Source organism: Miniopterus natalensis, chromosome 1 (genome assembly GCF_054644295.1).
Source record: "Miniopterus natalensis isolate mMinNat1 chromosome 1, mMinNat1.hap1, whole genome shotgun sequence".
NCBI classification, from domain to species: Eukaryota; Metazoa; Chordata; class Mammalia; order Chiroptera; family Miniopteridae; genus Miniopterus; species Miniopterus natalensis.
Window position 1 is genome coordinate 112,544,128 of NC_142081.1, and position 16,875 is coordinate 112,561,002.

General features: G+C 41.0%; 1 protein-coding gene and 1 long non-coding RNA gene across 2 annotated transcripts in view; both read left to right on the forward strand.

Annotated features, from left to right (window-relative positions):
• The window catches only part of LOC148094317 (cyclin-Y-like protein 1), a 354,769-nt gene that overhangs the window by 310,781 nt on the left and 27,113 nt on the right, over positions 1 to 16,875 (forward strand). The window lies entirely within an intron of this gene.
• Positions 8,869 to 15,715, forward strand: LOC148094320 (uncharacterized). The gene is made up of 3 exons (XR_015714282.1): positions 8,869 to 8,927; positions 9,716 to 9,750; positions 15,643 to 15,715. It is a non-coding gene; the product is annotated as an uncharacterized LOC148094320 (long non-coding RNA).

The following is a 16,875-nucleotide window of genomic DNA, read 5'->3' on the forward strand; positions in this document are numbered from 1 at the left end:
ACTCTGGGGGGCGGCCTCGGGAATATGAGACTCCTGTGTATGGGGTGGGCTCCAGGAACTCAGTGGCAGAACCACCAGCCACGGCTGCCATGGAACTTGACAACTTGCATTCCCTCTTCTGTGATGGCCACCCCATCCTGCGCCTCAGTGACGTGGAAATGCCCGATGGTAAGGAGGTGGCAGGTGTTCACTGCTCTCAGGAGTACTTCTGTCCTGTGCTGACCCCAGGATCCCCTAGCAGGGAGCCACCCCCTCAGGCTCCTTGCCTGGAGCCGGCTTTCATGGAGCTGGCTCTTCCTGGCATCCCCACCCCTTATTCCCTTCCCGTCCTGTCTGGCCAGTTTCCTTCCCTGTTCAGTACCCAAACGCCCAGTTCTTACTCCCAACCCAGCCTGAGACACTCCAGTCCCTTGCCCTTCCTGTTTATGCCTCTGTTTAATGTCTCGTGGGCCTCTGTGAAGACTTTTGGGTATATTTTCTCCTTTTTGTCAGTGAAAACTTGAAAACCGCAATTTCAGAGTATCCATCCCATCTCCCTCTCCTTACTTATCCATAAGGTACTTAAATGAAGGAACCAGGTAGGGGCTGGGGATACCCTGGCTCCCACCTGTTAAGATAGTTGATACTCAGGACAGTTCAAATGCAAAGATGTTAGAGTTTATTATTTCAATTCAAAATAGACAACTGACATGGACTCTATGTGGTGTTCTTAAGTAGGCTGTGTTCAGTTGCCTGCCTAGAAGCTGCTTTATTCCTCCCAACTGTAATTTGAATACAGAGGGAAATGGTGGGAGAGGGACTTGAAATTACTGAGTGATGTGTAATGTGCTGCCAGTGCTACCGAGAATACTATTTTGGTTGGTTGTTGTTTTACACAAAGGAGAACCCTCTGAGTCTGATTAATTTATTTACTTTGATACAAATATATCTTCAGAACGTTCGTCTGCATGGCGCCCTCTAGGTCCTCTTCCCTCCTGCAGGGAGATTCCTGTCTAACTGTGGGAATGTTGAGGTAGAATTTCTGAAAACCAGGTGCCTAAAGGGGGGTGGGGGGGGAGAGGGAGGAGAGAGGGAGGGAGAAGAAGTACTTGCTGGAAAATAAGCCTGATGACAGTGTAGACTGTGGTTTTGAAGTAGAAAACATTCTTTCACAAAGATGTTAAAACCCCCTTGGTTCATTTGTTTGATGTAAATGCCAGAAATTATTTCATAGAGCAAATGTACTATAGCTCTTATTCTATTTAAACTCTAGTTGAGCTTTTAATTTCTTTAAATGTTAGAATAATTAGCCGTGTGAATTCACCCCGATGGTGCACATGGCTTTGTAACTGAAAAGTACTCGCTTTTCAGAATATTCAAATATTGTGAAATAAATGAACAAATTACGTGAATTAAGTGTACCTTTAAACACAAGGCAAGTAAGTACCTGTGAAAACTTCTGCTCGCTCTGCTTGGCGCTGCCAGGTAAGCCTCTGAGTGATTTTATAAACCAGTTAGTATGGGTAGTGTTGGATGAGAGGCTAAAGAGGACCCTGATTTAATTCTTTTAAGGTGTACAACTCACTTCCATGTGTATCTCCTTTGGTCCTTCTAACTGCAAATAAGGCCCGTGTATACTCTCCCTCCATTGCTGCCGAGGAAACCGAGACTTAGGCTGTGAAGTGACTGTGGCACAGCTGCTGAGCAGAAGAGGATGACGTGCAGGTGGAAATGTGCCAAATTCAGTTTCTGTGGTGCTTACAAACTCTTTAGATTGCAGCTTATATTTCATATTTCTCCATAAAGTGAGCCCATTTTAACTTCCTCCCATCGTGATTACTCCCGTTTGAAATCACTGTATACAACTCAGAAGCAACGGCTGCTCCCCCTGTGTCTATAAACTCATCACAGTGGGTAAGAGTCAAAGTAGAAGTCACGGGGGAGCAGGAATTTCCCCGGGTGCGAGTTGCTGTGTTTTAGGGAGTGTGTTCCGACGGCCTCGGATGGAAGCCGACAGAGCTCTGGATGCAGAGGGACCTTGTGAGAAGCTGGTGAGAGGGCAGGTCAAGGACCAGGGAGTGAGCACAAGCCTGTAGTGAGTAATGTAAACCAGAGAAGCTGGAAAGACAGGGTTCAAAGTATAGAATTGCCTTTTATGTTTAATGTGATAGATTTTCTATTTCAACTTGTTTTTAATTTTGAAGGGACATTCAATAACGTGATATGAGAAACCTCAATTTCAGCATTTGCCTGTTATTAAGTTTCCATAGAAACAAGGTGAAAATGGTAAATGTAAAGTCCAAGGACACTGAAAATTTGCTTTTAATGTCTGTATTTCAGACAATTTTACATCAATTTCCCTGGAAATAGGAAATACCTACTTAGATGTAAAACATTCTGGCTTTTCTGTGCTGGAGAATTGAACCATGTGCCTCTTACACAGAATCACGCTTGAATGATGCTCTGCCTTGTTCTTCTGGAACAGAAAGTGGTTTCTTGAAGTCATTTCCAGGGGATATTCTTAAGAGCCTAGTACAGATTTCAGACAGACTTAAAAGAATTTGTGTAGCACCTTGCCTTTATCTAACAGTATATCGAATATAACCGATGGTGGCCTCAGTAACAGAAAAAAGACACTAAGGTCCTGTCATCCAGTGTTGTTATTACTCACCAACTGCTCACACAGCCTTTCATGTCCTGACCTCATGAGCTTTGCTAATTTGCTGGCTCAAGGTGCTCTCTCAGGGGACCCTTCCTCCCGCTGCCCCTGAGGGGTGCGTAGGAAGGAACTGGCAATACTATGAGGAAAAACCTCTGGGCAGCAGATCTTCACTCTTTCCAGGAGCTATTTTAAACCCTCTTTTTTTGGTGACAATATTAATAAGCATTTGATGTAAAAGATTGGAAAATACAGAAAAGTCACTTGCTTATGCTGAGAACACCCAGAACGTTTATTAATATTTCGGTGTTTATTCTTCCTGAACCTTTCGTACACATATAAACATAACATGTGATTCTACAAAAATGAAATCATTGTTTGTATGCTGCTTTATAGCTCTTTGTTATAAAGAGAAGTAATGACATAAAGCCCCTGGACGTGTGCCTGACCCCTGGAGGGCGCTCCAAGGGGTATTTCTATGCAACTGCGTGGAGCTCTGCTGCAGGCCTTTTCATAACTGTCCCTGTACCTTCAGATGGTTGGAGCATCACTCAGGTGCCCAGTCTTTAGGATGGGCCATTGTCCAAAGTGAAACCATACACACTCCCATTATAATGCTTTATTCTGGGACCCAGATAAAAACAGATGCATTATACTGACCTGTAGACTTCAGATGGTATGCTTTCTTATATCTTGATTAGGATGTCATTTTGCAGTTAAGGTATTTTAACAGTAAATATTCTTATCCCAAAGTAAAGTCACCATTGGTTTTTCACTGGACAGCAGAACTCTTTTAGGTTTTTGGGGGATTTTGTGTCTCTAATTCTGAGTAAATACGCTAAGATCTGAAAGAAGTGCTGATCTTAGATGATAAATCAGAAGATTGCATTAGGTAAAATCTTAGGAGTTATAAGAGAATTGGGAGAAACTTAATTGACTTGGGGTACACTGAAATAGTTAGATATTTACTGGGCACCATTCCAGATGCAGGACAAACAGTGATACTCAAGGCCAGGCTCCCACCCTAGCAAAGGTTTCTACATTCTAGAGGATCCTAGGGGCGGACAGCACATGGACAGTCAAGAAAGTCAGGGTTAAAGACGGCTGCTCCCTTTAGTGACACTGAGCCGGTCTGAAAATGAGGGAGCCCTGTGAACACGCTCCAGGCAGGTTCCTCAGGTGGGGGTGCGCAGAGTGCAGGCCACGAACAGCAGGCCCGGGGGGGGGGGGGGGGGGCTGAGGAGACTGACGGGCGCCGGGAGGAGGAAGGCGGTGCGTTCAGACCTGCATGCCGGTGGGCCTTGACAAAAAATATGAATTTTAGTCTTGTAATTAGAAACCACTGGAGGATTATATGTAGGGAAATGATGCTAATTGTATAAAGAGAGAGAGAGGAACAGCGAGGGAGAGAGAGAGAAGCTCCCGGGTGAGAAGGGGGGATGCAGGGGTGTCAGGTAGACGGCGGGCAGAGTAGCGCAGGGGAGTCAACCGTGGCTTGAACAGAAACTGTAAGGGCCTAAAATGGGCCGAGTTAAGGAAATTAAGTAAATCTAAATGTAGTGACACAATAGGAATGACAAGTCACAGAAAAATAAACTAGTACGTCCCCACAGTCGACTACTATGGAGCTATAAAAAATAAAATATCTCTTTCCTGCTATGTGGTGATCTCCAGGATAAGTTACATGGAAAAGGAAGGAGAGGACATCCAGTGATGTACATGACAAAGCAGGGGAAATATGTATTTGCTTATTTTACAAAAATGCTGAAATTCCTGCTAATTGTGTGACTTTGGTTCCTTTCCCTTCAACGGGCAGCCAAGGCTCACATTTACTTAAGATGACGTGGGGGTGCTGGTTAATGAGCGGGCACTTCATACACTTCCTGTGAAATGATACTAAATGTTCATATTTTGCTTTTGAATTAATTTATGAAAGCTTTTTTGTCATTTCTTGGTGCTCTATATATAGTACATAAATTCCTCTTGCATTTCATTTGACCCTTACAGTGTTTTGAGTTCAGTAATATAGGAATTTTATCTGCTTTACATGTGAGAAGACAGGCTCTGAGTGGTATGAATTGAGTTTTCCGAGGTTTGAACATCAGGTTGCTGGAGCAGGAATGTGAATTTCAGATGGATGGACACAGGGATGGGACTGATAGAGTGACATGTCATGTGATCAGCTTTGGGGATACTACCTTTTTTCACACACCCTTTTTCTAGGGTATTAGAGTAATTAAACTTCAGGGTTAAAACAGTAACATTCCATAATTTGAGATGAAATTGAGGTAAATTGTTACTCAGGAATGTTCCTAAAAGTCGAAGACACTGCGCAAAGAACCTTTAAAAATACATAATGGAAGAAGGGTGTACTTCACTGTGGGAACTGTCCCGTCTCGGTCACAGTCACTGACACGTGTTGAGGACTCCAACAAGGCAGCCCTGAGATCCAAGGCGAGGCCGCTGCAGAGGGGGTTTGGAAGCCAGAGCTGGGAGGGGCAGAGGCTTCCTAGGAAGCAAGGCTCAAGGAGCAGCAGCCTGGGGGCCCCAGGGGCTCACCCTGTGCCCTTGGGTGGGGCAGCCAGCTCCAGGCCAGGGGGAAGGAGCCACCTGCCTGGGGGGAAAGTGCAGACTCAGAGAGAGAAATCATTAATGTATAATCCACTTGTTAGCGTCTAAATTTCGTGTTATGGGTCAGGAAACCAATACAATGTACAGTAAATACAATGTGTAGTATAGGGATAGAGCAGTCAGTACATGCAGGAACCTTAAGTAAACAGGTGCCCAGCAGTTGGCCTAGAAACTTCTGACATTTCTATTTCATTGGAATAAATTGAAATCAATGTCTTTCTGAAAAATGCTGCTTAAAACCATACTATAAAATAGTGATGCAGTATTTGTCATTAGCAAAAAGTGGAAGTTATACATATATATAAAATTGTTGGAGGCTATAAACAGAAAATATTTTATGAAAGGCTCATGCAAATTAATAACCTTAGGGTTCTCGTGGGCACAATACATACAGTACCTGTAAACAAAAGGCGACTCACCAAGGTGGAAATAACACTGTTAACTGTGGTCAAACCATATAATCAAAGAAATGCAAATTAGAGACACTGTGAGGTTCCTCATTCACATAACTAGGATTTGTTTAAGTATTAAAGCTGGGGTAGAAGCTAAAACTGGTATGTTTGGAGGCATTATACACTAGTGTGCCCTCACCTGTTTTAGAAAGCAACTTAGTTGTATGCATTGAGCCATAAAAACAACCAAACCTTTCGGCCTGGTCATTTCGTTTTAAAAAGCTTTTCTAAGGAGATTCAAAAGTTTAAAACCACTGACTTGTATGACCAGAGTTCACAGAGTAAAAACCAAGGTACTCCTTGATTCAGGAATTAAATGAGCTTCTCAGAACTCGTCTCAGTTCTGCTCCTGTGGATTTCTCCTGAAAAGGCTTCCTCCTCATGCTGGTAAAGGCAGAGCCCAGAGCTCCAGAGGCCCTAAGGATCCTAGAGGTCAGCTCTGCCTTTCTCTGAGGTTCCTGGGAGGTGCCAGACCAGCTGGGATTGATCGGCCAGCCCTGGGGCATGTGCCTGCCCTAGAACCGGGTGTAGGGTAGGGGAAGCTTCAGCTTTTTGTTTGTTACTTGAGCTAATTTTGTTTTTTTCTGCATATTGTCATTTCTTTCATTCCAGCCTTCTTGATTTTTATATTTAGAGCCATAGCAGCACATCTTGTTTTGGGGTGTGTGTGTGTGTGTGTGTGTGTGTGTAAGCCTACTGCTTCCTTGACTGAAGTACATACTTTTCTTGGGCTTTCCAGTGAAATTACTAATTTAGGCACCTATATCATGGCATAGGCACCTATACAAACATGGCTGCCTCTGCAAATGTGTTATTTTTTATTCAAATTCAGTATATTTGCATTATTTTTGGTAGGAAATAGTCTTGAATTCTCTCAGCAGCTGGAGCTTAGAGGCTGCTCTGATAGTCTCTGCCTCTCACTTTGTGCACAACGGAGTTTATTTTTCCAAATAGCTCACATTGTCTCATTTTTCAAATATGTGGGGAAAATCCTTTAAAATAATTGTATGAGTTTTTTACAAAAAAATATTGAATAGAACAGTGTCTTCAAAAGCAATTTAATAAACTTGAAATTCAGGGAAGGAGCTTCCTTGACGCACAAGGCAATTGGTTCAGTTATTTAATTTCTCTGCTGGCGGGACTGTCAAAGTGGACGGCTGAGATGTCTGCAAAACCAGCCAGTCCCGAATGATGTTTGGGCAACATTCTAACTGTGTTAGTCGGAGGGGAAAGTCTTCTAGGTAAATACATTTGGACGTGATGTTAGACTTTATTCATTACTATAGTTTTAACATATCAGTGAGCATTTTGATTCTCCAAGAACCAGGGCTATAGTCTATTTATATTTGACCTCCAAATGCCCTTTTAAAAACAGGCCCATTATTATGTGACATGGGGAATGTCGCCTGAACCATTATTCCATCAGGACCTTGGTCCACTTTTTTACAAGTTTGGTTAAATGGTTTGAGATAGACATTGCTAAGGCCTATCATAGGGTTTGTTTTTTTAAATGACAACTTTATAATCGCATATAGTGGGGAACTTTGTGTTATTAAAATTCAAGTACGTGTTTGGTATTCTTGCCTAAGTAGAAGATTATCCCACCTCGGTGCAAGGTGCACTGCAGGGGACCTACTTTATGTGTTCACAGCAGATTTCATGTTTGCAAGCAGCCCTATGATCAGGCCGAGAAAGAATTCTTATTGAAGACCCAAATTAATCATGGGGCATGGAAGGAAGAAGTGAGAGTTTAGCTTTGGAAATTGAGAGCAGAACTAAAAAATCACTTTGTCAAAAGTATAAAATGTCACTGTCATGAAACTATTCCTGTAGATTAGAGCACTGAGCTCTTATGCTGTCCTTTAAAATGCGCCACGATGAACAGCCCCAAGTAAACCTCAGCTGACTAAGTAAGTTCATTATCTGAATGGAGTTAGAATCAGCCTACGTGTGTAAAGAACATTTTCCAAAAGCAGCTCACTTGATTTGGGCCTATTTGATGTATTAGCTGGTATCTGATGCTAATTGGCCACAGTGTAACTTGTTTCTTGAGACTGTTTCTGGAATGAGCTAGTAATATCAGCATAAAAGAGAGTGACTATATTTCTAATTGATAAGTGGAAAGGGGAAAGCACATATATGATACCCCAATTTAAATTAGATTACTTATGTGCAAGTTTAAAAAAAGTCTAAGATATAGCCTGGGTTGATTCCTCATATCTAGAAAGATCTTACAATTTTTAATAACCCAGGTAGAATTTTTATGTTGTTGCCTTCACTAAAATTGTCTTGTTACCATTACTTAAAAACTTTTTTGCCTGGCCGGGCGTTGCTCAGCAGTTGAGCATCTAAATGGGATCCAGGCGATCAGGGTTCGATTCCCAGTCAGGGCACATGCCCAGGTTGCAGGCTCGATCAATGACTCTCTCTCATCATTGATGTTTCTATCTCTCTCTCTCCCTCTCCTTTCCTTCCTCTGAGATCAATAAAGATACATTTTTAAAAAATGGAAAAAAACACACAAAAAACTCTTTCTAACTCCGTTTAAGTGATTAAAATGGATGTATAGCTATTTTTTAAATTTTGTATTTTTCTACTCAACTAAATCAGTATGCTTATTTCTCTTCTTCCTATACAGAGTGGTATTTACAGTTAATCCCTTCCGACCATCCCAGAGCAACAACAATTTTCCTAAAGAAATATCAAATGCATGGTAAGTCAAGATAGAATTTAGGTCACAGTTAGGTTTTTATTTGAACAAATCAAAAAAATCAGTTGTTCATGTGTGAGGATTGAATTTGTGATTTTGGCTTTATTTTACATAGCACTCAACCAAATGCTCCATCCTCCCCACATCTAGAACTTTCCAGCTCCTCCCAGCTCCCTCACCTGCTGCAGGGCTGCCCGGGGGCATCAGAGCAGACAGGCCTGCGGGGCCCCAGAAGCTCAGCATCAGCAGGGAAACTAGTGTCAGCTTCCTGTGTCCTGTTTGTTTTAGGAAAAGAGTCAGAACTGTAGGATTTTATCACCCTGCTTGCCTGCTTATTTTCCTTAATGTTATGTTAAATCGTGTTTACTTGCTTAAAAAGGCTCACTGACCAAGCTTTCAGTTGATTAGACAGCAGAGGCAGGAGAAGGGCAGGCCCCAGTGGATCTGAATTAACGCAGCACAGTAACAGTGGGGCTTTTTAACATGCCTTTTCATGGTACGTGTGCATTTTGACTTTCTGGAGCTGATCGTTTTCGGTAGGATTGCTGTATTTCGGTTTCTTCCAGAACCATGGGCTGCTCTCATGTAGAGAGGGGGAGACAGTAAAGGAAAAGCTGCCTTCAGTCCTAGGAAGGTGCCTGTGATGCCCCCCCACCTTCGAGGAGGCAGCGGGGGGCACAAAGTGCAGCCCAGGACCCTCTTTGGGGCTTTTAGTTTTCTTCTTTTCTTTGTGAGAGCAAAACAATTTTGTGTTGTAGGTGTTTAGTTAGGTTAGCCACACTCATTTTACAATTTAAACTATGGGATCCTTTGCAGGATATTCCAGGTGGTTACCAGTCAGTGGTGCAGGATGCTTCCAGGGGCCTGGCCAGAAACTGGTTCTTGGAGCCGTCAACTGCTAGATGCTGGTGACTCACGTAAAGTGGGTGTAAATGCAGAATTAGGAACCAGGGCTGAGCAGTGGCTCAGAGATGCAGCAGTTAAACTTGTTCATTAGCTGACTCTCACCCGGCCTAATTAGCTTTGCCTTTTCTTCAGTACATGGAGCGACTTTGATTTGTACCAATACAGAATATCTTAGGTCAGAACAGTCAAACTGAGTTTAAAGATTCTACTTTATGGAACTCATCTTGCCAGGTGATTTAAATTATAAATTTTGGGGAAGTGATAAAAGAAATGGAGCTTAATTTGTCTTATTTTACATGTTGATATCTGTCAGGGAATCATAACTGTTTCCCTGCGGCGTTTGTATCTGCATTGATCACTTATTCTTTTTATCCTTAGTGCAAGGAAAGAGGAGGAACAGCTCTTCACACCATGTAAGTAAACACTGGAAAAGTTAAGTAAGGAATTAATAATCTGAATTTAAAATTGTCTGCCACGATTTTTAAAAGTATATAATGGACCCAGTGTCATCAACATGGCCCTTTTTTGGTAGATTTTCTAAATCATTTCTGTTATCTTAATTATTAAACTTACATATTCAGGAAAGCTTTTGACTTAGTAATCCCCACTTTTTAAGAGGTTCTGACCTTTAAGTTAAATTTCAATAACTTGGTTGTGATATAAAGATCTGCCTTAAATTTTTTCCTTAACTTTTAATCTTGTTTTTTACAAAATAAACAATATAATAGCTAAGTCACTTTTTAGCACCATCTATTGACTTATTGTCATAGCAGCTGAAAGCTTAGCTTTCTCAACTCCAGGGTGGCCTTCTTTCCCTCCCCCTTTCCTCTCAACATGTAACATGGTTGTTATTCAATCAGAATCAATGTTTACATTATTATATTATGTAAATATTTTTTTACTGCTGAGCCATGTAGATCTGTGGCTGTGCCTCTTTCTTGTATACCCTTCATTCTTTTTCTCAAATACACAGTGTCCCAAAAGATGTACATGCACTTTGAATGATTATCAAGTCAGTGTTTAGTAACATATAGTTCAGTTTCAGAATTTGAAAAAATCTATAGAAGTGAGTAATTTTTTGGTCACTGCTTGTTCTCAAACTGATGACCGTTCTGGTCCAGGCACAGATGATAAGGCAAAGCAATGGAATCGCAAACAGCAAGAATTATTTGGTTCAGTATTTTGGGCCCTCAATTTGTTGACTGTTGGCTGGTTTTGTACCGTAAACTTTATCTTGTATGAATCCCCATAGAAGAAAGTCTGGTGGGTCTTTAGGATAAGTTTTCTCTGCTCAAAGCTTAGCCTGTCTTCCCCCATTATTTCAAATCAGTTAAACCTGGAAAGGAGTGAAAATTGAGTGTGTTACCAGCTGTTACAGTGTGTATACAGTTTTGGGACCCCTATGTGACTGAAACTTGAGCACTTCTCCAGGACAATCCCAACCCCTTCTTCCTAGTCACCATGACCTCACACAGCCAGATGCAGCAAGTAGGCTGGTCTCCCTGCTTTCAAAATAAATTTTTTGTTCCTAACAATCTGGTAATTTGGCAGAGAAAGATGGCTATCAGACAGAAATACTACGTTTATGCTACATTAACATAATACCTAGTAAGTTTTCACTTTTGTGTGTGTGGAATTAATTTTTTGACTATATTCACTTCTTGTTTTCTAAGAAATATTTTTTCCAAAAATTCTGTAACATTTGTCACAGGGCTGTCAAAAATATTTTCCATTTCCTAAACAGAGTTCCATGTTTTATTGGAAGCAATCTCCCCCCTCTTGTTATCCTAGTCTAGTAGAGACTTGCTTTCCCTAGGCTGCTCTGTGTCTGTTTTGTGGCATATTTCTTTAAAGTCACCTGGGAGCTCACATAACTGTTCTCTTGTGTGGGGTCCCCTATGTCTTAGATCAGTGATTTTCAACCTTTTCCATCTCACGGCACACATAAACTAATGACTAAAATTCTGTGGTCCAAGCAGTGTGCCTCAGTGGTTGAGCATCGACCTATGATCCTGAAGATCAGGGTTCGATTCCCGGTCAGGGCACATGCCCGGGTTTCGGGCTCGATCCCCAGTTGGGGGCCTGCAGCAGGCAGCTGATCAGTGACTCTCTCATCATGGATGTTTCTCTCTCTCTCTTCTTCTCCCTCTCCCTTCTTCTCTCTGAAGTCAATAAAGATATATTTTTTAAAAAATATATATAATTTTGTGGCACATCAAAAAATATATTTTTTGTTGATCTGACAAAAAAGGTAGTTATAATTTTGATTAAGTCACACTGGACATCTCTTGTTGTGTTGGCTGTTGTCATTGTTTTATTTGAGAATCTAAGGGAATAGTCAGGTATTGCATGTTTTAAGAATTCTTGTTGCGCCACAGTGTCCTGCCCTTACACTGGTTGAAAATCGCTGTCCTAGGTGGTATGTTTTCCCCTGTCTTCTTATACTCCCTTGTTTTACTGGAGCAATTTTTCCTGGGAAAGGATACATGGGCAGAAATTTTTTAGAGATCTAGCCTCTCTGAAATGCCTCCTGTTTAATAAAATATAGAATTCTGGGTTGAAATTAATTTTTTCAGTTCTAAAGACATTTCTACTGTTAATCACCACAGTTCTTAAATCTGTTGACATTGGATGATACGTTATATATTACCAATTTTAGTAATTCCCCCACCCCTTTCTTCCCTGGAAACTTTTAGAACCTTCCCTATTCCTGATATTCTGGAATTTATAATATGTTTTGGTATGTACCTTTCCTTTTTATTGTGGCCATCAAGGCTGCAGGTCTGATCTGCTTTCAGGGAATTGTTTTTGATTCTTTCCTATATCCTCTATTCCTTCTTTTTTTTGGTATTCCCATTACTCAGAAGTTGGAACTCTCAGGCCAGGATTCTTGCATGAGTCTGTAAGTTCTTCTCCCTCTTATTTCCCATTTTGTCTTTTTCTACCTTCTGGAGATTTCCTTGCCTTTATGCCCCAGCCCTTTATAATTCTCTGTTTTGTCCATCTTGTCTTTAATGTACAGTGTCTCTTACATCCTGTCATTCTTTTATAAAGCATTTTGTTCTTTTACCAAGGACATTTTTTGCCTTTCTGAGGTTAAGAATAATTTTTTTACGTTTTCACTTGCTCCTGAATTTTATCACTCCCATTAATTTCCTTTTCTTTTATGCAGTAGTTTATTTTACATAGGACAACTCATTTGCTGATACCATAGGTTCTAAGTTGCTTTATTAAAGTAATCACTCAATAAAGTGATGTTCTTAGCATGTAGATTTTAGGAAATGTTTTCAACTTTTGTTTATGAGTTCAGATTTTTTTAGTTAAATTCATTGGGGGGACGTTGGTTAATCGGGTCACATAGGTTTCAAGTGTGCATGTCTGTGATGCATGATCGGTATATTGCACTGTGTGCCCAGCCCCCAAAGCCAAGTCACCTTCCCTCAGCACATATCTGGGCCCCTTGCCCTTCACCACCCCCACACCCCTTCCCTCTGGCAGCCACCGTGCTGTTGTCTGTGTCTGTGGGTTTTCGTTTTATATCCCGCACGTGAGTGAAATCGTGGGGCTCTTCGCTTTCTCTGGCTGCCTCGTTTAGCTGAGCATCGTGATCCCCGTGTTGTCGCAGTGGCGGTGCTTCCCTCGGCTGGCGGCCGAGAGCTGTCCCGCTGTGTGTGCCCACAGCTGCTTCACCCAGACCTTCACTGGAGGACACTTTGTTTCCTCCCGTGCCTTGGCCACTGGGGATAATGCTGCAATGAGCAAAGGGGCGCATATATTTCTGCAAATGAATGTTTTCAAATTTTTCAGGTATATAACCAGAAGGGGGGTTGCTGGGTCATATGGTAGCTCTATTCTTAATTTTTGAGGACACTCCCTACTGTTTTCCATGGTGGCTGGACCAGGTTATGTTTCCACCAGCAGCGAACGAGGGTTCCTTTGTCTCCACAGCCTCTCCCACGCTTGCTGTTGCCTGTCTTGTTCATAGTCACCATCTGTTTTGATCTGTCCTACTTGTTGGCGTCCCTCAGATGTGTGGTGTCCCTGACCGCCTGTTGCTATCTAACTGGAAGCACTAGGAGTGAGCAGAAGTTTCGCAACTGACAGGGCTGCACTGCAAGAATTTGGGGCGGATTCTGAGCCTGCCTTGGGTTCTGTAAGACACACTGGCTTCCTTACCCCTGTTCTAGCCACTCTCTGTGGGCACCAAGGCTGTGCTTCCTCCCCTTTGTTCTTATAGTGTGTATGGCTTTTTTTATGCCTTTAATTCTCAGGACATGTCTCTGAAAGGAAGGGGAGTGGAAATAGATTTGTGGTGAGTTTACAAATCTCAAATGTATAGGTTCTAACTCAAACTTAGAACCTATATTTAAAGTGTAAATCAAAGTTTAAAGTTTTAATTCAAGAAAATTAATATTAATCCATAGAATATTTTGGTTTCTCCCTATAATTAGCATACTACACTTTCCTCCTAAAGTCTTAGTTAAGAATTCTATTCAAACCATGCACTTTGCAGTATTGTCCCATTTATGTGCAACGTAGATGGTGCAGTTTTCATTAATGCATAAAGTGCTAGAAATTTTCAAGTTAACTAAAAGTCATTAATTCTTACTATCCAAAATGTGTCTTGTGAAAAAGTAGAGAGAAAACAGTAAACTTCAGCTTTATTTTTTAATGGGTTAAGATGAGACAGTGGGCACAATGGGCGGGGGCAGGATTTCAACAAGTACTTGACTTGATAGTAAGGTTTGGGTTGTCACTCCTTAAACTTCTAGGCTGGTTATTTGTCTAGTCTTTGCTATTGAACTTTAAGTCTACTAAGTAACCCCTTCCCTTTCTTGCAAAAATTGTAAAAGCCCATCCGTTCTGCCGTTTGTGCCGAGTGAAGGAAGATACAGCAGGATTTTTGTCTCTGTCCATTCTAGTGACCCACCAGGGGTTCAGATACCTGTGAACACTAAGTTTTCCGTAGTATTTTTGTATTTGCATTTTTTTGTGTTTGCATTTTTTATCTTTATGTTTGTCACTGTAGTTTATTGTGGTTGTAAGCCATCAATAGTAAGGTTTTAACCACAAAGAACAATTGTTTTAAATTTTCAAGGAAGATGAGGGGAAAGTAACCTGCAGCCAGTATACCCAGGCTTTGCCAGGAGGCTTAATTGCGCCCCCTCTGGGGGATGCTAGATACTCGATCCTGGGAAGTCTGAATAGTTGGGAGGAGGCCTGGACTGATGGCAGAGTGTTGAGTGTTCCTTTGGTTGGATGAGGCCAGTAGACTGTAAGTTGTTGATTTACTAAATGAACCCCATGGAGCTTTGAGCCCATGCCTAATTAAAAATTTTCCATGTTTTAGCACGAATATTTTCAAATACAAAGCAATATACATTTATAGTAGAAAAAAATTTTAACTACAGGAAAAGGAGAGGAAATATCACCTAAAGTTTTACCAGCTAGTCTATATCTTGGTACATTTTTTTCCTGTTCTTCTCTCCCCTCCCCATATATAGGTTTTTGGTCATAATTGACTTTATTAAGGTGTTTTATATGCCATATTACACTTGTATAGCAGTGCTCTTAAAAGATAACCTTCCATTTAGAATAAAAGTATTCGAATGAGTTTTCACATTTTATGCTGTATTTGTCTTTTTGAGATCCCAAAAGTAAATTACAGGTTAACTGCATAGATTAAGGAACATATCAGAGTTTTAGCTATAGTTAGAATATTTGTAGCTTGAAAGAATTTATTCCTCCAAAGAGTGAGTCTTTTCAAATTATGCCCTCTGGAACTTTTGGCTAATGAGGAATAAGTGGCTTTGAAGTAAGACATCTGAAACAGGCAAAATTGTGTTTTAGATAATATAAAGATATTTCTGATTATTGGCTACTGGCAGTTTTTAAATGCTCTGTATTTTAAAAGATATCAGCTAGGTGTTCTCCCTGTCCTGTCTTTGTGTATTTGTGGGAGATCCTGATGGGAAAGTGTGACCGCATGCTGAAAGCTGCTTTATAATAATATGAGAAAGGAAGGCTCATCTGAATTAGTTTATAAAAATACAGCAGCACCGATACAGTAGGCAGTTAGGCAGAGATGAACAGCGTAGGAGCGACAGGCCAGGTTTGTCACCAGGGTAGAACGCTTTTGTTCCTAGCGATGGGGACCTTGCCCCAGGGTGACCTTTCCTTCCCTAGCATATCACAGGTCATGCTGTTTACACCCCCTGAGCTTTCATGTTTGATATTTTAACCAAGAAAAAGCATACTTTTCTTAACTTACTGTGATGTTTTCTTCTATTCCCCTTTCCTTTCAGGTATTTCCAGATCACCTTAGAGAAAAATATAGCTCATGCTCAACAATATTTTTAGACAACAGCACAATTTGCCAGCCCGAGACAAGAATCAGTGTGCAATGGTGAGTAAAATAGGCTGCCCGGGCTCAGTGACAGACACCTTATGCTACAGGCGCCCTACCCATGTGTGAGCTCATTTGATTGTTCTTTTCCATGATCAGGTTAAGAAACTGGTATCAGTTATTGTTGATTTCAATTTCCATTTCAATCTGAGAACATGGAAGACGGGAAAGCCAGTGAGCAAATATAAATTTCCCCCCAAAAGTATTCATCTTTACCTGAGGAAATACTGTGGCTGAGACGTTGTTGAACAAAATGCAAGGAGAGGTGCTTCTCATTGACTCTTTCTAGAGAAAAGTGTTTCTTTATGAGATAAAGGCCTAAAACCACATGTGCTACTCTGCAAGCTGCTCTTGGCAGGAGGACCAGCTCGGCCCCCACTGGCCCAGGGCATCTGCCTTTACATTTAGTTGGATTTGCTCAGATTGCCCCTGTTCTCTTTTTCCTGCAGTATTTCGGTATTAAAATTCACTTCTCCTCCCAGGAAAAATGCACCAAACCAGGGTTAAGGAACAACTTCTCAAGGCTGATTTCTTCGTGAATAAAATTTGTTCATCTGAGGTTTTAATTTTATAGATGTTTTAAATTTAGTTATATATGTATATAGATATATAAATACACCTCTGAGACACTGTATTGATCCATATATAAGAAAATAAAAGCAGAAAAAAGTTACTTTGGTGAAGTTTTGGAAACGCAGCCACAGTTAGGTGTATACTTAAGCAAACATAACAGTGTCATGATGCTGCGGAAAATTATTCAGTAAGTTCTGCGAGCACCACATAGTCCACAATTGCAGATGCACTTTAAAAACACCCTAAGATGAAATTTTGAAGCTGCTTAAGAGTGAAATAAAACCAAAATAGGGTGTAGAGCTTCCTGAACCCTTTGGGGTTGTCCAAGGAGCATTATCAGTGTCTCCTTGGGATATGAGAGCTGATTTTCCAGAACAGTTTGGGGAATGCTACCTGAAATATTAGTACCATCATTCCTAATTTTATTTTTCAGCCCTAAAAACATAATTTGTTCATAAACTTAATTTTGTTTCTATTGTACCAGCCTTTTTACTAATTCTCAGTAACTTCTACTTTAATTAAAAACAGCAAGTTCACAATCATAATACTGTAACTTTCT